The 20,886-nt window shown below is 43.2% G+C and overlaps 1 long non-coding RNA gene across 2 annotated transcripts; it reads left to right on the top strand.

The window, feature by feature from the left end:
- Nucleotides 1–1,833: 1,833 nt before the first annotated feature.
- Nucleotides 1,834–18,482, top strand: LOC139437963 (uncharacterized). 2 transcript variants are annotated; one of them, XR_011647831.1, is made up of 3 exons: nucleotides 1,834–2,023; nucleotides 5,181–5,254; nucleotides 17,844–18,482. It is a non-coding gene; the product is annotated as an uncharacterized lncRNA (long non-coding RNA). The 2 variants fall into 2 exon arrangements; XR_011647832.1 differs by lacking the exon at nucleotides 1,834–2,023 and adding an exon at nucleotides 3,530–3,692.
- Nucleotides 18,483–20,886: the final 2,404 nt, after the last annotated feature.

Below are 20,886 nucleotides of genomic sequence, written 5' to 3'. Positions count from 1 at the left end.
GTATTTTGCATCAGCGCACTTTTGCCTAACTAATACACCTCGCAAGGGAAGTTCAAGAACCCCGCACTCATCTCAGCCACAGCTTTCAGCAGGAGCCCCAGCCATGGCGGTGGTGTTTGTATTTAGCATCTATTAGCCAAGTATCCACTGTAGGCCAGACTAGCCATCAGCGATAACAGAGATATACTGTGCCCCACAGAACTGCCAGCTGAGTGCAGAACAAAATGCCACCTTCTGAAATTGAAGCTACAATGTCACAGCATGATAGCATGTTAAATTATTTTCTTTTCCAAAGAAATGCTTTAATCTCAAATTCCAGCTCAATTCTCTAGATAATTGGTGCCCTTTACTTCCAGAATCCCATATATGATAGCAAGTCATCTATGCAATTCAATCTGTGACACTTAGTGACCCCCAGGCCTGTCTCTAAGATAGTTTGGAGAGGTGGTTGGAGATTATAAAAGCATTTTTTTTCCTAGAGAAAACAAAACATTTGCTGATGCTTTCAGGAGGTCCTCTGCCCATGGGGGAAGGATGAGACTCTTCTCCTTCACCTCATGCATAGGAGAGGTGGAACTATGTCTCTATTCTCCAGGGACAATGTCTCCAAGTTTTCCCTGAGATTGATGAGTCCACAGGAGCATGGGAACATGGAGGCATGGTTCTCCAGGAAATCACGTGGCCGGATGAGTGCTGCACAGTGCTGTCTGAAATCCTGCCCACAGGACTTCTGGACCCCCAAGGCCACCTCAGTAGAGAGGTGCCTGGACTGAGGGGGCGAGCTACAGCATCAGGACCTGCAGGCAAGAAGGCCCCTGAGAGGGGTGCTGGTTGGTCCTGGCCTGAGAGTGACCCCTCCCCTGCCTGCCTGTCCACCTGCACTCCCTACTGCCTTCCCCTTCTGAAAGCTGCACTGTCCTTGTCCTCCCTTTCTGCCGCCTGCACATCAATAGGCTAAGCCTCAGGGCCACCACAGATGCTCTTCCCTCTGCCTGGAATGACCGACTATTCCCCAGATTTCACAAGTCTGGCTCCTCATTATCATTTATGTTTCAAGCCAGCCTTCCTAGAGCCGCCCTGGTTAAAGTATTCCCAAAGCCTGTCCTGTTCCCCTTCTCCTTTTTATTGATACACACACACATCCTAGCCTTTAGAGTTAAGTGAATTTTCGACAAAAGGAACGCACCTCTTGAACCAGCATTTGACTCAAGAAACAACAGAGCGCTGCGGAACAGCTCAGTTTTCCCAGATACCACTTGGCTGGATTCGATTCGTGCCGCTGCACACCCGCACTTGCCAGTACCGTGAGCGGTGGCACCTGGCGTTCACCGAGGCGCTGAAAACCGACTCGTTGCACGATGACACGATGCTGCTGCGGTCACACTGAGTTAATAAACGATGGCAATGAATTCCACCCGAGTCTTCCACTTCTGTTCTGTGGCTCCTGGAGGGTTTCAGATGCCGCGCAGCCGTGGCCTGCACTTCTGCCGGACAGCCCGCTTGGATCCCTCGGCGAGCGCAAGGGCAAGAGCAAGGGCAAGCACAAGAGCAAGCAGGCGGAGGCCCCCAGTCCAGCTGACCCGGCTCCTCGCGTCCCAAGTGGGCCCTCCAGAGACCCGCAGTGGGACAGGAGGGCACGGTCCCATTCCCTTCCCGGCTGCGCACTCAGCCCTGCGCCCCTGGCCCTGCGCCCCAGCTCTGCGCCCCCTGCCCTGTGTCCCCCGCCCTGCGCTCCCCGCCCAGCTTTGTGACGCGAGGCTGCGGTTTCCCGGCAACTGCCGAACGCTGGCGCCGGGCAGCCAGGCAGGCGGACTCGGTCGGGGCCCCCGGCCTGGTGGGACCGACATGGCCTCGGCGGAGAGGGTGGACGCGGGCGGTCTGCGGAACGAGGAGGAGATCACCGCCGCCACGCTGCGGGGCAAGCCCCGGCCGCCGCCCATCTCGGCGCTGTCCGCCTTCAGCTACGTCCCGCCGCGGCGCCTGGACACCAAGGAGCGCAGCTACTTCTCCCGCCAGGCCCCAGGTGAGGCGGGACGGGCGGCACCGCGCGGCGGGGGTGAGGCGGGGCTGGGGGCAGGGGTCACCTGCTAGGGAGGGGCTGGGGCGGGGCTCTGCCACCCGCAGCGGGGACAGGAGACCCAGCGGCACCGCGTGGAAGGGGTCTGGGGACCAAGCAGGGCGTGGAGGCGGGGCCCGGGCAGAGTGGGGGATGCTTCTGTGGGGGTGGGAGCAGGACATCATAGTGGGAAAGGGCTACCGGGAAGGCCAAGTGGCGGTGGGGGGGGGGCGGCAAGGAGGGAGTGCTCACCAGGGAGGAAGACTCCATGGGGCGCCCGGGGGTGGAGGGGACAGGGGCTGCTCGGCGGGGTCGGGGTCGGTGGGACGGGCGCCGGGACCCCGAAGAGCAGAGCTCTTAGTCTGGGAGTCACAGAGGCACCCCTCCCCCCGGAGCTGGAGGGGCCTCGCGGCAATCCAGGGGTGCTCGGACAGTCTAGAAGGGGAGCCGCGAGGCTATCCAGGGTGCGGGGTGCGGCCCCCTGAGCAGTATGTGCGGTGGTTCCCGGGGCTGTGAATAAGCAGCCAGGCTGATGGACAGTCCTGGGCCCCGGGAACCCTCGGGCCGCCTTCCCACCCACCAAGAACCAGGAATAGGTCGCACCATCTGAGCCGGCCCCTCTGGGAAGGTGTGCGTGGTGGGAAGAACTAGGGGGTCTAAGCAGCCAAAGCCCCCAAGAGAAGGCGGAAGGAAGAGAAGGGTGTTCAGAGTTGTCCAGGTCACCCATTCCTTTCTTTTCAACATTGTTTCTGTCAGTCCCCAGGGTGTTCCTCAGGGCATCTGATTAGATAAAAGCCTTGGTTGGGGAGCCTCAGCCTGGTGGACAGCTGGGCACCTGGGCTATCCCTCAGGCATCCTGGAGGCATGGGACTGCCAGAAGAGGGACACCTCACTTTTCTCAGGCTGCTGTCACAAGTGCCATGAACTGGGTGGCTAAAAACACCAGGAACCGCTCTCTCAGCTCTGCAGGCTGAAGCCACAAGTGCGTGGGCTGTGCTGGTGGGTCCATCCTGGCCTCTGGGATGCCTGTCCCTTGGCCAGCAAGGCTTGGGTTTTCAGTGTCTCTTCAGTCACCCTATGGCCTGCTCTGTCTCTCTTCCCAAGGAACCCACTCCCCTTCTGCCTGTGCCCACACCCCCCTTCTAAAGACACCAGCCATCCTGGACGAAGGGTCCACCCACTGCAGTTGGCCTCATTCAATTTAAATCATTCTGCTTGCAATAACGCTTTTGCAAAAAGTTTGTGTTGCCAGGTACGCGGGATTAGGACTTCAGGGTATCTTTTTGGGTACAAAGCTCAACCCATAATGTGGAACACAGATTCCCTTGGAAAGAAAGTTAATGGTGTATAAAATAATTCCACAAAATGCCTCCTTCCTCTTCTCCTAACCACCCACAATCAGTGGTGCCCAGGTGAGTCCCCAGTTCTGGTCAACTCTCGCTGGAGTACTGGTGGGAGGCCTCTTGAGTCTCATGAGCTTCACTTCACACACAGAAGTGTGGTTTCCAGTTGAAGCAAGCATGGCCCTCAGCCTGCCCCCCGGGATGTCTCTTGCATCTGACGTACCCCTCTGCCTGGCTTCTAGCGTGTGGAAGGACTGGATGGAGGAAGGGGACTTCTGGGGCCGTCTGACAAGGTAACTGTCTCTGCTGGCCCTTAAAACAGGAGGGGGATGGAACGGAAGTGTACCTGACCTTCAGCCAACACACGCCTCATCTGTTTTCTTCCTGAGAGCAATAGGTTTTGAACAACTGTAAATAGTTTCACTTAAGTGGGGTTTACATTTTGAGTCTACAGTACCTATGATACTTCCAGTGAGTTGGTGGCCATCATGAGATAATAGTCAAAAAGCCAGGACTCTTGGTGTATGAAGTTGCTCAATGCTTCTTTATCGAGAGAATATTAAATTCATCTGGATTTTCAGAATAACAAAGAGAGTTCACACTACACCGTTTAGTTTGTACCTTTGAGGAGTCCCTTTCCACAGCACCCTAAGGTGGACTGTAGATTGCTCCTTGATGGGGTGTCACTGATAGAAAGTACTGCTGAGGACTGCACAGTGGGGCTTGTGGCTTCTGAAGCTTGAATGTGGTGGAAAAGCAGAGCAGAACCCCTGCCCACTGCAGGCCAGGCCCAAGAGGGAGAAGGACAGAGTGAGCCTGAAGACTCAGTGTCTCCTTCTTGAATTTGCCGGTCTTATAAGCAGTCCCACCTTCCAGGGCTGACTGAACAAGGGCCAGAGAGCAGCCCCAAGGTAGGAAGTGACTGGGGCTCTGCCCCTTGGAGGGAAATCAGGAATGAGCCATAAGCACACCTTTCTATATGACAGGGTCGGCACACTAAGGCCCGTGGGCCAAACCTGGCCCCCATCCAGTTTTGATAAAGTTTTATTAGAACATAGCCACACCCATTCATTTCTCTATCCTCCCTGTGTAGGATGTTGGGGTTGAGTGATAGCGACAGAGCCCCTGGGGCAGGAAAGTTCCCACCTGGCCCTTCACAGAGAAAGTCGCTGACTCCTGCTCCAATGCCTTACTGCCGCCTGGAAAATGGGAATTGTCTTTAGAATACATTCATTCAAATGGGATTTTATGTGTTTAAAGCATTTAAGGGCAGTTTTGATTAGCTGGGATTACAGGCAAATTCAAGTCCTGGGGCTCTGTGTATGCCAAAAGGAAATGATGCAACTGAAATAAATATTAATTAAAATCTAAAGAAAAGAATCTTAAAAGCAACAAGAACAGCAAAAGGCATTTCAAAGTCCATTTGTACCAATGTTCACACCATCGTATTGGGATTATGGGCACTGGTATCTGATCAACTCCAGGGCTCCAGGAGCAGTTTCTCTGACCTTGGGGTCATTGGTCATAAAGAGTGTGAATTCTGTACTACAGGTTTGCTGAAGGACCAAACTGCCCCAAAATTCATTGCAGGTACTTTCAGCCCCTAACAAAGCTGATCAGATTACTTCCTAAGTCAATTTCCTTGGAGCACAGTTAACAGTAGTCAGTGTGTTGGTTAGCAGCCCAGGCTGAGCAGTCCTGGGTCGAAGTATCAGCTCTATGGTGACTAGCTGTGGAGCCTTCACAAGTCACAGCCTCTCTGTCTCACTTTGCCATTCTAGGACAGATCAAACAGAACCGACCTCATCGCCACTTATGAGAATGAATGTACTTAGTCCGCATACAGTGGCTCACGGTAAGCCCTGGGTCGGTGGAGCTCTAATTACTGTTTTGTTTTTAATTTTTAATTTTCTAATTATCTTTTTTTAAAGTTAATAGATCACACAAAACTTTACATTAAAAAACATAAGAGGTTCCCATATACTCCACACTCCACCCCATCAATATTTTAGTTGTATTTTTTAAAGATACATAGATCACAAAAAATGTTACATTCAAAAAATATGAGGTTACCATATACCCCACCCCCCTCACTCCACTCCTCCCACATCAACAACCTCTTTCATTAGGGTGGCACATTCATTGTATTTGGTGAATACATTTTGGAGCACTGCTACACCCCATAGACTAATTGGCTTTGGCTAGTGATGGTCAGTGCCCTTTTGCTAAGGATTGGGTCCACAGGGGCAAGCCTTTCCTTCCTGATCTGATCACTGTCAGAGAGGCACATGATAGAACCTTCAACCTGGGGGCTTAAATGAGTGGTTCTGGGGCATTGTCAGACTAACCCTGGCAAACTGAGACAGTGGCTAAAAGTAAAGATAGACTTCCCATGCCAAGGTGTGTGTGTGTGTGTGTGTGTGTGTGTGTGGCAGGGAGGCTCTGCTCAGTCCAGTCTCAGGAACCCAGGTGGAGGGAGGGTCAACAATCAGGCTGTGGTCCTTTCAGTGTCAAGTCTCTGGAGCTCCTGGCCATGGGTGCTTACATGCTTCTGCCTGAAGAGTCACACATGGCTCCTTGGTCACATGCAAGCACCTAGCAGAGGAGCAGGGACGGTTAATCCTGTGGGTGGCCGGGAGTGGAGGAGAATTGGCTATTGTTTCCGTCTGCCACTCAGCTGATCCTGAAGAGCCCTCCAGGGTTGGGTCTCTGGCTCCATTTCCCACTGTTGGAAAGTCCTTGCTTCTCCTACCAAGTGCCCTTTCTCAGCCAGCAGCTCTATCTGCAATAGCAAGCTCTCCTCCACTGTCACGTCCATTTCCTACCCCCAGCACCAACAACCTCAGCAACCCTCCTTCTGTGTCACCCTCCACTTTGTTCACACCTCAGCTATTTCCTGAGGGAAAACTGATGGTAGACAACAAGGGCAAACCAGTATCAGGAAACACTAAATTTCAACAATACTCAAAACACAAAGGGCCAAATGGATATCAAGAGAGAAAGGTAAATGTGGTTTGTTTTGCTTTGTGTTTTATTTTTTTAAATTCATTTGTTAAAATATTACATTAAAAAAATATGAGGTCCACATGTACCCCCCATCCCCCTAACCCCCCTACTCCCCCTATAGCAAAATTCTCCTTCATCATCATGACACATTCATTGCATTTGGTGAATACATCTCTGAGCATCGCTGCACCTCATGGTCAATGGTCCACATCATAGCCCACACTCTCCCACGTTCCACCCAGTGGGCCATGGGAGGATCTACAATGTGCAGTGATTGTCCCTGCAGCACCACCCAGGACAACTCCAAGTCCCGAAAATGCCTCCACATCTCATCTCTTCCTCCCATTCCCCACACCCAGTAGCCACCATGGCCTCTTTTTTCCACACCAGTGCCACATTTTCTTCGAATACTAACCACAATAGTTCATGAATAGTATATCAGTAGGTCCACTCTAATCCATATTCTATTCCTCCATCCTATGGACCTTAGATTGGTTGAGTCCATTCCACATCTATGACAACAGGGGGCTTAGGTTCCACATGGATGTTGGATGCAATTCTCCTGCTTTCAGTTGTAGACATTCTTGGCTCCATGGCGTGGTGGTTGACATTCTTCACCTCCATGTTAGCTGAGTGGGGTAAGTCCAATAAACCAGAGTGTAGGAGCTGAAGTCTGTTGAGGCTTAGGGTCTGACTATCACATGGTCAGTCCAGAGATTCAGATACCCTAGATATATCTTAAACCCCAGCACCAACTACAATTCTAATAAAGTAACAGGAAAGGCTTGTGAAAAGAGATCACATCTGAGTCCAGGTCTATCACACAGTAACACAAACTCCAAAGAAGGGCCAACTGACATTGCACTGAACTTCATCTGCCATGACCATAAGACCTGTGGGTCTTTGTAGCCCTCAGAAGAACCAATACCTGGGGTTGTATCTACTTTATCTGTCTCTGAGACTCTGCTCAGGTGTGCATAACGACAACCCCTCTGATAACTTTTTTAGAGACTGATAGCCATATAAACTTTAGAGAGCTCTTTTTTAGAGACTCATAACCATATAAACTCATTTGTCCTTTCCAATTCCCCCTTGATTTAGGTCAAAAGGCATTTTTAACTCCTGTTATTATATGTAGACAGGGATATTCTGCTGGTCCGAGTTGAACCATTTATTCAAGGTCATTGTCTAGTTACGTCATCAGCTAGTACTTGATAGTGATCCCTCAGCAACAGGGAGGCTCATCTCCAGGAGTCATGTCCCACACTGGTGGGGAAGGCAATGCATGTATATGCTGAGTTTGGCTTTGAGACTTGCCACATTTGAGCAACATGGAGGCTCTCAGGAGGTAACTCTTAGGCACACTACTGCTCTAGGCCTTGCTCTTATTTCAGGTGCACAGGCTCACAAGCATAGTCATTAGTATCAGGAGCTCATTGTTGGAACTTCATTCCTTTTTGGTCTTTGCCGTTGCACTTGGGGGATTGTTGCTGTTCCCTTAGGGACTATGATAGAGCTCCCCTGGCTAGGAATTCAGCACTCCCTCAGTTGTTGTTTTTAATTGTTTCCACTAAGAAAATATCCAAACATATATGCCCTGTAGAACTCCCTGTGAACCATATGTCCCCTGACAATAACATACCATACCACCATTCCTCTGCTGCCATTGTTGAACCCCTCTGTGATCCAAAATTTCCTGAAAAGTGAAGCCCAGTATATTGCCAGGTTCCCTTAATAGTAAAATGGAATATAGCAATGAGTTTAAAGGTTAGATATAGAATACATATTAATTTGGAAAAATTCTACATCTTATCTTTTTCTTTTCTTTCTTCTAGTTATTAAGCTTATCTTCACAAGAGTTTTAGGTCACAGTAATTCATATATACAATATGCAGTATTCCCACATATCCAACATAAAACCTTTTCCCTGCCACAGCAAAAATCTTTTAACATATTCGTACCATATTTACTGAAACTGATGTACAGATATTGAGACAATAGTTTTCAAACAAGGTAACATTTGTGTTTACTTTGTGGTTTATACTTTAGGCTATATGATTTTCTAAATTTTTAGTTATCTTATGTTTTACATTATGGTTTACATTTTAGCCTATCAGCCCCTATATATTTTTGGTGTAATTTTACATGTCTTATATCCATCCTTCCGTACTCTATTGCCCTCACAATTACGTTGGTTCCATCTATTCAATACCTATTTCCCCCTCCCCTTGGGGCCTACAGTGACAGTCAATCTTCATTTCTTGAAGAGCCATGTTCAGAGATACTTGTAACAGTGTTGAGGGCTAGACATGCTCAACTGCCCTAATGCCCTGGGAGCCAACATTTCTCTTGAGAGATACAGTTCCCTCTATTTGATGGCATCAGTCCTCCCCAGGATGTGGGTGTACCTTCACTCTCATTATATGGGTCTCTACCCAATGATATAACCCTCTCTGGCAAAATGAGAATTCACATATTCCCTAGGAGTCTCTCCTGCATCAGATTATCCCCTTTAAGTATCTTAAACAGGTAACTTCCCTTATTATATTTTTGAAAAGGTTTTCTCAGCATTATACTCTCAACTAAATACCTGACAATCTCCTATGTTCGTATGTTGCCCCAACCTTCCCCTAATTTCTTGGCAATATTACCCATCCACCCATCCCTAGCCCCCCTTAAGCCCACAATGCCCCACCCAAAGTTAACCCTATGCCCCAATTTTATCCCTTCCAGGTACACATATTTACCTCCAGCTTATCATAGATTTCATCCATGTAGATGTCAGCTTACATCCTTCTTCTACCCCACGATTTCCTGTAAGCCTATCATCCAGTCTCTAGCTCTCCGAGGCATATTGTGTTTACTTATTTCATATTATTGATGTCATGTAGTATTTGTCCTTCAATGCCTGGGTTGCTTCACTCAACATAAGCTTCTCAAGATTCATCCATGTTATCACGTGTGTTTGTAGTGTATTTGTTCTTAAAGCTGAGTAGTATTCCATTGTATGTATATACCACATTTTATTTATCCATTCATCTGTTGATGGGCATTTGGGTTGATTCCAACTGTTGGCATGGAAAAAAATTCTACATCCTATCTTTTTCTTTTCTTTTCTTTTTTTTTCCCCCCTAATTATTGAGCTTCTCTTCACAGGAGTCCTAGACCACAGCAATGCATATATATAATATACAGTACTCCCATACAACCACCACAAAACCTTTTCCCTTCCACATCGATACTCTTACACCCTATTCACATCATATTTACTTAACGTGATGTACAGAGTCTGAGACAGTAGCTTTCTAACAAGGTGACATCTGTGCTTACATTGTGGTGCATACTTGAGGATACACAGTTTTTTACATTCTTAGTTATCCTATGTTTTACATTATGGTTTACATTATCAGTCTGTCATCTCCTATATGTTATGGTGTAATATTACATGTTTTATATCCATCCTTGTGTACTCTCAAGAAACTCCTCTCTTACCCCCCATATACCTTGGTTCCACACATTTAACGTCCATTTTCCCTTCCACCTTGGTGCCCACAGTGACAGCCAACCTCCATTTCCCAAGGAGCCACTTCCAGAGATAGATGGAATAGTGTTCAGGGCCTAACTTGCTCAACTGCCCCAATGCCTGGGAGCCACCCTTTCTCTCGAGGGATACAGTTCCCTCTATTCTATGGCATTAGTCCTCCCCAGGATGTGGGTCCACCCCCACTCTCACTACTTGGGTTTCTACCCCATGGTGTCACCCACTCTGGCAGAATGAGCATTTAGACATTCCCCAGGAGCCCGTCCTGCATCAGACACTCCCCTCCGAGCATTCTAAACAGGTAACCCTCTTTATTATATTTTGATATGATTTTCTCGGCATTTTACTCTCCACCAACACCTGACCCTCTCCTGTGTTCGTATGCTACCCCTCCCTCCCCCCACTTTTGGGCAGTGTTACCCACCCATCCCTCCCCAGCCACCCTCAAACCTGCAAAGCCCCAACCAAAGGCAACCCCTTGCCCCCCTTCTTTCTCTTCTTTGTGTTCATACTTACCACCATCTCGTCTTAAATTCCACCCCTGCAGACATCGGCTCACATCCTTCCTCCACCCTCTGATTTCCTGTAAGCCTATCGTTCAGTCTCTTGCTATCTAGGGCAGCTTGGTTATTTCATATCATTGAGGTCATGTAGTATTTGTCCTTCAATGTCTGGGTTGCTTCACTCAACATAAGGTTCTCAAGATTCATCCATGTTATCACATGTGTTTGTAGTGTGTTTGTTCTTACAGCCGAGTAGTATTCCATTGTGTGTATATACCACATTTTATTGATCCACTCATCTGTTGATGGGCATTTGGGTTGATTCCAACTTTTGGCGATAGTGAACAATGCTGCTATGAACATTGGTGTGCATCTATCAGTTTGTGTCCTTGTTTTCAGTTCTGCTCGGTATATACCCAGCAGTGGAATTGCTGAGTCATATGGCAAATCTATGGATAGTTTTTGAGAAACAGCCAAACTGTCCTCCAGAATGGTTGGATCCTTCTGCATTCCCACCAGCAGTGGATGAGTGTTCCCATTCCTCCACATCCTCTCCAGCATTTGTATTCTTCTGTTTGTTTCATAGCTGCCAATCTTATGGGAGCAAGATGGTATCTCATTGTAGTTTTGATTTGCATTTCCCTGATAGCTAGAGATTTGGAGAATTTTTTCATGTGCTTTTTAGCCATTTGTATTTCTTCTTTGAAGAAGTGTCTGTTTAAACCTTTCCCCCATTTTTTAAATGGGTTGTTTATCTTTTTATTTTCAAGATATGGGTGTTCTTTATATATGCAAGTTATAAGTCTCCTATCCAATATATGGTTACCAAATATTTTCTCCCATTGTATAGGCTCCCTTTTTACTTTCTTGACAAACTCCTTTGAGGTGCAGAAGGCTTTAATTTTGAGGAAGCCCCAGTTATCTATTTGTTCTTTTGCTCCTCGTGCTTTTGGTGTGAAGTTCATGAAGCCATTTCCTATTACTTGACTCTTATATTTAGGTATTTGATCCATCTTGAGTTGATCTTTGTATAAGGTGTGAAATGTTAATCCTCTTTCATTCTTTTACATATGGATATCCAGTTCTCCAGGCACCATTTGTTGAATAGGCCATTCTCTCCCAGTTAGAGGGAATGGTGGCTTCATCAAATATTATATGGGTATATATATGAGGATCTATGTCAAACTTTCAATTTGGTTCCTTTGGTCTGTGTGTCTCTCCTTATGCCAATACCATGCTGTTTTCACTACTGTAGCTTGGTAGTATGTTTTGAAGTCAGGTAGTGTGATTCCTCCAATTTCATTTTTCTTTTTCAAAATGTCTTTGGCTATTCAGGGCCTCTTTCCTTTCCAAAAAAATTTCATAGTTAGTTTTTCTAGTTCCTTAAAAAATGCTGTGTTGATTTTTATTGGGATTGTATTGAATGTGTAGATCAGTTTTGGTAGGATAGACATCTTAATAATATTCAGTCTCCTATCCATGAACAGGGAATATTCTTCCATTTACTTAGGTTTTCTTTGATTTCCTTGAACAATCTTGTGTAGTTCTCTGTGTATAAGTTCTTTACCTCTTTAGTTAAATTTATTCCTAGGTATTTGATTTTTCAATTGTCTATTGTAAATGGTATTTGTTTCTTGATTTCCTCCTGAGTTTGCTCTTTATTGGTGTACAGAAATGCTACTGATTTTTCCTCATTGATCTTATAACCTGCGACTATACTAAACTCATTTATGCGTTCTAGAAGCTTTGTTGTAGACCTCTCAGAGTTTTCTATGTATAGGATCATGTCATCTGCAAATATTGAAATTTTGACTTCTTCCTTTCAAATTTGAATGCCTTTTTTTCTTGGTTCTTGCCTCAGTCCTTGAGCAAGTCCTTCTAAGACAATGTTCAATAGAAGAGGTGATAGTGGGCATCCTTGTCTTTTTCCTGATCTTAGAGGGAAGGATTTTAGGACTTCACCATTGCAAACGATGTTGACTATGGGGTTTCATATATACTCTTTATCATGTTCAAAAAATTTCCTTGTATTCCAATCTTTTGGAGTGTTTTTATCATGAGAGGGTGCTGTATTTTGTCAAATGCTTTTTCTGCATCTATAGATATGATCATGTCATTTTTTTCATTCAATCTGTTTATATGGTGTATTACATTGATTGATTTTCTTATGTTGAACCATCCTTGAATACCTGGAATGAATCCCACTTGGTCACGGTGTATAATTCGTTTAATGTGTTGTTGAATAGGGTTAGCAAGTATTTTGTTGAGTATTTTTGTGTGTAGGTTCATTAGAGAATTTGATCTGTAATTTTCCTTCTTGTGGTGTCTTTGTTTGGCTTTGGTACTAGGGTATTGTTGGCCTCATAGAATGAGTTCTAAAATGTTCCTTCTGTTTTGGTTTTTTGGAAGAGTTTTAGCAAGATTGGTGTTAGTTCTTTCTGGAATCTTTTGTATAATTCACCTGTGAAGCCCTCTGGCCCTGGGCTCTTCTTAGTTGGGAGATTTTTAATGACTGATTCTATCTCTTTACTTGTGATTGGTTTGTTGAGATCACCAATTTCTTCTTTCATCAGTATAGGCTGCTTATGTGTTTCTATGAATTTCTCCATTTCCTCTGAATTGTCATTTTTGTTGGAATAAATTTTTTCAAAGTATCCTCTTATGATAGTCTTTATTTCTGTGGGGCCATTGGTGATATCTCCTTTGTCATTTCTTATTTTGTGTATTTGCTTCTTCTCTCTTTTTTTCTTTCTTAGTCTAGCTAAGGGTTTGTCATTTTTATTGATCTTCTCAAAGAACCAGCTCTTGGTCTTTTTTATCTATTCAAGTGCTTTCTTATTTTCTATTTCATTTAGTTCTACACTTATCTTTGTTCTTTCTTTCTTCTTCCTGTGGGGTTACTTTGTTGTTGTTATCTAATTCCTCCAAATGTGCAGTTAGTTCTTCAATTTTTGCTCTTTCTTCTCTTTTGATGTATGAATTTATGGGTATAAATTTCCATCAGTACTGCTTTTGCTGCATCCCATAAATTTTGGTATGTTGTGTTATCATTATCATTAGTTTCAAGGTAGTTATTATGTTCTTTTGAGATTTCCTCTTTTACCCACTGTTTTCTAAGAGTGTGCTGTTTAATTTCCATATCTTGGTGTGAAATCTGGGCCTCTGGCCCTTTCAGATTTCCAGCTTCACTCCACTGTGGTCAGAGAAATGATTTTGTATGATTTCAATCTTTCTGAATTCATTAAGCCTTTCTTTGTGGCCTAGCATATGGTCTGTCTTGGAGAATGATTCATGTGCACTTGAGAAAAATATGTATCCTGCTGTATTCTCGTGTAATGATCTGTATATGTCTATTAGATCCAGCTCCTCTAATATACTGTTCAAATATTTTGTTTCTTTAGTGATTCTGTTTTGAGATGTTCTGTCCAAAGTTGATAGTGGTGTATTAAAATCTCCCATTATAATCTTAGAGGCATCTATTCTTTCTCTTAGTTTTTCCAGTGTTTTCCTCATGTATTTGGAGGCACCTTTGTTAGGAGCATAAATATTTATGATTGTTCATTCTTCTTGAGAGATATCCCTTCCACTAATATGTATTATCCTTCTTTGTCTCTCACAATTGTAGCAATGCTTCAAAATGTGTTCATCAATTGTAACGAATGTATCACACTGATGAAAGCTGTTGTTAATATGGGAAGATGTGGGAGGGGAAGGAGATGTGGTGTTTCAGAATCCCCTATATTTTTATGTAAAATTTAGGCAATCAAAAGCTTGTTTAAAAATAAAAAAGTATTAAAAATGAATTAAAAATAAAATCCATGCCTATGTAGGTAGTTACCTTTTTCTTTAGAAATTTTGCAACTTTGTCTAAAATCAATTGTCTATAGAAACATGGGTTAATTTCTGAAATTTCAATCCTATTGCATTGGTTTAAATATCCATCCCTCTAACAGTCCAAAATTTTTACATGATTGTATATTTGTAAAGTATGGAAATTAGTAACTCTCAGTCTTCCAAATTAGTTCTTATTTTTCAAGAGATTTTGTCAAATTTGGGACATTTTGTAATTCTATATAAATTTGACTTTCACCTTTTCTATTTCTGAAAAATAAAAAATATTGATGGGATTACATTAAATTAGCAGATTTCTTTAGACTTTAGTGATGTCTTAACTATATTTGCTTCAAAATCTTAAGGTTGGGAGGTTAAATATTAATTTCCTGAAAAGAAAATAACAGTAGTTAACTATTCTTTTAATGGAATCAGATAAAGACTCTGGAAAATTTAAGCTGAGTTGGAAAGGATGAACATGAATTACCTAGATGAAAAAGGTAAAAAATACTTGAGGCTGATGGAAAGCTTATGCAAAAGATCCTTCTAAGAAATATCTTGGAGTGGATGGAAAGCTGAAATAAGACCCATCCATTTGAAGTGCTGGAATGAAGTGGGAGAAGGATGGGACAAGATTGCAGGAAGGACAGGGTGTTATTGGTTACGTTAACTATTAAATTTATACCCAAAGAAATGGAGAGGTACTGAATTGTTTTAGCAGGGTGATATTGTGAGGCAATTTACATTTCTGAAAGATTATCATAGCTGCTGTGTGAAGAAAGAATGAGGAAGGAGCAAGAGTAGTTGAAGAGAAACACAGAAAGAACACAAGATGGTGAATTAGACTTTGGAAAGTACTGTATGAATGCAGGATGAATCGATAATAGATTAGATGACTGAGATTTTATGACTGAATTAAGGATGACTCTCCAAGGATTTGTATAACATGGGTTGTGAAGACATTTTTATTAACTCTTGAGCCCCATGCAAAGGAAAAGAGGGGTTTGGTTGGGTCAGAACTTGAAGGAGTTTTAATGTTGGCCTAGGACTAAAGTATTTCTACTGAAAGTCATTGTCATGTCCTTCATCAGGGTCCAATGGGTGGTTTAAAGCAGGATGAACTCAGGCACAAATGGTCAAGGCAAAGGAAAGAGAAGGCGATCTGGGTGATCAGAAACCTGGTGTAGAGCAAATGTTTGTCTGAAATTGGGCAGCTACTTCAGGATATCAACTTCACTTGAATTCCAAAATGCATGATAGCAGAACAGGGGCAGGTGGGAAACAGGGCAGTATCAAGAGCAGCAGGGGAATAGAGGAAAGTCAAATTAAGCAACAGCAAAAGTGGATATGAAATTTATGCAAACCTCATTGAGAGGAAGGGCTAGTGACAGACAAGTGACAATTCCCACACTGTATTACTTCTGGCATTTAAGATGTACCCATTGTCATCATTGTCTCCTTCTATGTTACTTAGAAATTAAGTGTTTCTTTCCATTGCCTGAATACTGAATCCAAAGCCAGCTTTTTAAATTTTTAAAAAAATCTTTTGGTACTTTGTAGGTATTCTGATCTCTGTGTTTGATGTAAAAAAAAAAAAAGATAAGATAAATCTTCATAGACTGCAAATACATTCCAGTGTATCTACAGGTGGACTGATTTTTATTTATGTTACAAAGTAGCTCATATTGGTCATTTCAAGTGAAAAATATCAAGCTTACATTTTGGAAATTTCTCCCCCATTATTTCTTCTAATTTGGACTTTTTTGTTATTCACTGTATTCTTTCTTTCTGAAACTTTTTTAGTGATTGGAGCACTCAAGATCTCAATAAAACACATTTTCTTTTGTATTTTTCACTTTTTCAATATATTCTGAATTCTTGGTAAATTCCACAGTTCTATGACAAATTCTAATCTCTTGATTACTATGTTCAGATCTGGTCTGTGTTGTTAGGAGAGGGAAAGAGAAAAGAAAGGACAATAACATAAAGAGTGATAGAAAACAGAATAAAGGTGCTAGAAATAAAAACTCAGAAAAATCTGGAGCTAAACAAAGAGAGATGGAATTTAAGAGAAACAACAGAAATGGAAGATAGAAAGATGTAAAGGAAGGGGAATAGTGTTGGTAGCCAAAATCAGTACCCACAGAAAAGAGGAAATCAAGGATGAGGAAGCACAGCAAACAGGAAGCACTGCCTGCAACACCTAATACAAAAAAGAAGAAAAAAGGAAAAAAGGAAGAAAAAAGGAAAAATAAAAATAAAAGGTGGGGGGGGGGGGGATAAAGAGGAAGGAAAGTCAATGAAACAAATGAGCAAAAAGGACCAGACAAGGCTTCAAGCAAGGAGTCATCTTTGCAATTGAATAAACTGCTTAGTAGTCTATCCTTCCCCCCTTCTCCCTTCCTCACTTCCCTCCGTCCCAGAGCAGCAGAAGGGCCATGTGAGAGCTCCCTTCTGAGATTCAAATGGGACCCTAGTGAACCAAATCACCACAGGAAATAATGACTCCTAGTCTCTTTGACAGAGAGCACCCACACCTTGCTGGGAACCCTAAATATGTTATTGGAAGCCTACCAAGCATTTCCTACTTTTCCCCTACCTTAGGTTTGTGCACAGTTCTAGTTAATTGCCTTAATCTGCCTTCTCCCAGAGGAATTTCCCTTATCCCAGGGTGTTTAGATAAATCAGCCTCTCTCAGCAGATTCAACTCTCCTCTCTTCCTAGCATCTCCCCAAGACAGCTGGCATGCTCCACTAAAAAAAGGGGCAGGAGGTGTTAGACAATTGAATCTGCATTCCTCAGGCCCCTCTGCACCACAGCAGAACCCTCCCACTCTCAGAGTTTGTCTGATACTGGTGGGAAAGGGGAATGCTGGAGTTTTGGGGGGTGCTGGGTTCCAGGAATGTGGGCTTGGGTGAATGTGGGCTTGAGGAACACAGGGTCAGGAAACACAGGTTATGGAAACACAGAGTTTGGGGAATGCGAGCTTCTGGGAATGCAAGTTTGGGGATCATGGGTATGTGGAACAAGAAGCTTGGGAACACTGTCATGCAACCAGGGGTGTTCAGGGAATGCTGTGGCTAGCAGCCTTAGGGGAAGGGTTTAGATTTCCCACAGCTTCGGGCTCAACAGTCAGAAACCCACACTTAAACCTTGAGCAAGCACTCCTTTTGTTGCACTCTCTCCAGATTGATGTCCAGAAACATCCTGCCTTGTGGATTTCCAAAACAGCTCTCTTGGCAGAATTCTGTCCCCACTTGGCTGTTTTATTGCAGGAGAGTTGACAAGGGTGTACTCACTTGGATGCCATCTTGCCCCACCTCAATATACTTCATTTAAATTCATTCTGAGATTCACCTTTTGGTTCTATTTTCTGTTGAGTGAATGCATCTCCCATTTTTTGCAGGCTGAGCAGTATCAATTACTAACAGTTTTCCTCATATCTTTCTCTCTCCTTCCATGCTCACTCCTCTCTACTTCAATCAGCACACAGGAACCTCTAACAAGTGATAGGATATTCATAAATATTTAAGAATAGTTTTTAAAATTCTGATCTTTCACAGGTAGGAGCCACAGAATTCCTTTGGAAAGACAGTTGCTGGAGGCAAGAAAGTAAGAGTGCTGAACTGCCCATCTTTGTGAGTAGTGGGCCACCTCATGGCCATCTTGCATGAGATGACAGGATCAAGAGTGGTGATGAGCTGCTGACTATCCATGCTCTAGACTTGACCAATTTAAATCCCAATGAGGTGGTGGCTATTCTGAAAGCCAGAGCTGCTTCCCCAGCTGTCACCCTTAAAGCACTGGAGATCCAGACTTTGGAGGAGCCACCCCAGGCCATGGAAGAACACCAAGTGTTTTCAGTGAGAATGAATTCCATGCCAGGTGGTCCCCATCATGTTGCTTGGCCTTCCAAGAAACCTGCATGATTGCCATGATACAGTTTTAAGAGAAAGCTATTTGGGATGTAGGGGCCTTAGTATTGTTGGTAAATATGAAGAATGCCACACCGATCAGCCTTTCTTCCTTTTAACTATCATCCTTGGAATTCCTGCTTATTATGATGGAATTTTAAATTGTTATTTAATTGAGATCTCATTGTAGCAATGAATGGCCTATCCACCATGGGAATAAGCCATTCCACATTAGTCCCCATGCTAAAGGAGCAGAGCAATAAAATCACATTGACTGTTTTTCGTTGACCTGGAAGCCTCATGTAGATTTTTGAAGTTAGTTTTGAATTAAGCATCTTCTCTAGTGAAAAGAGGAATTTTTAAGGTAATTACAGTTGGTTGCTGAAGATCGTAAAATCTTCATTTACTTGAACAGTTCTGTAGCAGACATCACCTTCCCAGGGTCACATGATGGAGGAATAAAATATGGATTAGAGTGCACTTGCTGATATTCTACTGTGGAACTCTTGTGGCTAGAAATGGAAGAAATTGTGGCATTGATGTGGTGAGAGTGGCCATGGTAGTTGCTGAGGGTAGGGAGAGGGAGGAAGAGATGTGTTGTGGGGGCATTTGGGACTTGGAGTTGTCCTAAATGATATTGCAGGGACAGATGCAGGACATTATATATCCTGCCATAACCCACTGAATGGACGGGGGGGAGTGTAAACTGCAATGTAAACCATTATCCATGTGGTGCAGCAGTGCCCCAAAATATCGTCACCAAATGCAATGAATGTGCCATAATGATGAAAGAGATTGTTGATGTGGGAGGAGTGGGGTGAGGGGGAGCAAGGGGTATATGGGAATCTCATGTTTTTTTAGTGTGACATTTAAAAAAAGAAAGAAAGAAAAAGAAAGATTCATTTCCCAAGTAATTTTTTGTCACATTGGAAAATACTGAAGCAGGTTTTGCTAAAAATCATTTCTGGAGTTTGTGTTATACTTATCAGCCATCTTGGCTGGAAGTCTTTTTGTGATTTATGCAACTAAAATGGATAATGATAAAACCATACCTCTATTAGATATAAACTCACACCTATATATCACAGCTGAGTAAGAGAAGGAGATCATTTATTTTATTCTCATAAGTGTCTTGCATGTTTTAGAATCCCTTGTTTTCCCCATTATTTCTTTACTTATGAACTTAATTCAAGTAAGAGATTGAAAATTTCTTTTTTTAAAAATCTGAAACAGTAGGTTTTTTAAAGAAAGGTTTATTTATTTATTTCTCTCCCCTCCCCCTGCCCCAGTTGTCTGTTCTCTGTGTCTATTTGCTGTGTCTTCTTTGTCTGCTTCTGTTCTTGTCAGTGGCATGGGAATCCCTGTTTCTTTTTGTTGTGTCATCTTGTTGTGTCAGCTCTCTGTGTGTGTGGTGCCATTCCTGGGCAGGCTGCACTTTCTTTCATGCTGGGTGGCTCTCCTTAATGGGGGCACACTCCTTGTGAGTGGGGCTCCCCTATGCAGGGACACCCCTGTATGGCAGGGCACTCTTTGTGCATATCAGTACTGCATGTGGACCCACTCCACACGGGTCAAGGAGGCCCGGGGTTTGAACCATGGACCTCTCATGTAGTAGATGGATGCCCTATCCACTGGGCCAAGTCCACTTCCCAACAGTAGGTTTTTGATGTTATCTTTCAATCAACTCCTGGTCATTAGACTATTTCATATTTTTGTAGTACTTTTGAAAGCAATGAGTACCCATTTTGCTGGCCCTTTATTCAATATGATTGTCCTCTGGAAGAACATAAAGAAGTGAATAAGAACAATTATCTTTATCTCACCAATATTATGCACAATTGAAAAAAGTTTCATTTAGAAACCAAGTTCAAAATCTGTCCTCATTTACAAATGACCTCTGAAGTAAATTGTCTGACCAGAAAATGTATTTCAAACACTGTATCTGTTTGAAGCATGACCTCTTTATTTCCCAACATAGTAGGTTCCTTGCTGGGATTTAGTGTATCTGCATGTCATTGATGATTTCAATTAGTTTAATAATGATTAAAAAAACATCTCTTTTGAATAAATGAGAAATGGGCATCATAATGCTTACTGATGTGTTCAACCCCTTTGTTACACTGTACGGTCAATATGTAACTGGGGCACAGTGAAGTGACCCCTACATTATATTACTGTTAGTGATGATTGGCTTTTGAAGTAAGTTGACATTGGAAGGCTTTGATATTCAGATTGATGTGGAACAAGTTTTATTCCCACTCTGTGGGTAGAATTTTATAACCTACTTTGCTATTTTTACAAACATTTTATAAGAGTACATCTTTTTCTTTGGAAGTAACCATCCATCTACAAATATCACAACTACTGGTTTGTTATATATGAAATACTTACATTGAATCCCATGGTATAAAGAGCATTTTTGGAGGAAAATTTTTTCAATGTTATTTTTATCATGGAAGACTTGGAATCAGCTTATACCATAGGTTTTTTCACAAAAGACTGTTGTTACTGGTCAGAATGATGTTTGGTGTTGGAAACTTATTCATAACTTATTGAAACTATGTAAATATTTGGATTTTTCTCATTTTAAGCTTCTCTGGCTAAATATTTTCATTTGCTCTGTGCCTTCTTTGAATTATTTCAGGATTTTTCACAGGTGTTTAGTTAATGATGTGTCTATTAGTCAGGGTTC

Source organism: Dasypus novemcinctus, chromosome 31 (assembly GCF_030445035.2).
Source record: "Dasypus novemcinctus isolate mDasNov1 chromosome 31, mDasNov1.1.hap2, whole genome shotgun sequence".
NCBI classification, from domain to species: domain Eukaryota; kingdom Metazoa; phylum Chordata; class Mammalia; order Cingulata; family Dasypodidae; genus Dasypus; species Dasypus novemcinctus.
Note: the sequence above shows the minus strand (reverse complement) of the source record. Positions and strands in the feature narration are given on the sequence as shown.